This window comes from Acyrthosiphon pisum, chromosome A2, assembly GCF_005508785.2.
Source record: "Acyrthosiphon pisum isolate AL4f chromosome A2, pea_aphid_22Mar2018_4r6ur, whole genome shotgun sequence".
Taxonomy (NCBI): Eukaryota; Metazoa; Arthropoda; class Insecta; order Hemiptera; family Aphididae; genus Acyrthosiphon; species Acyrthosiphon pisum.
This window is the reverse complement of record NC_042495.1, coordinates 52729263-52729554: the sequence shown is the minus strand read 5'-3', so window position 1 is coordinate 52729554 and position 292 is coordinate 52729263.

Sequence of the window (292 nt, the reverse complement as noted above, 5' to 3'; positions counted from 1 at the left end):
GAACTGAAATTGTCCGTAAACAGCTCAAAACAAATCAAAATATTTTGAAAATTTTATCATGTATAGAAAATGGAAATATTAACAACCAGTGAAAATTTCATTTATTTACAGTCGTTCGTTTTAAAGTTACACCAAAAACCAAAATCAATTTTCTCGAAAACGATTTTGTGTAAAAATTCCCGTTTTTCCTTAATTTTTCCTTTGTTTTTCACGACGCTTTTGAAAACTATTGGAAAAATTTTACTTTTGACCCCCCCCAAAGTACCAACTAGATTCACTTTCCTATCAGAAA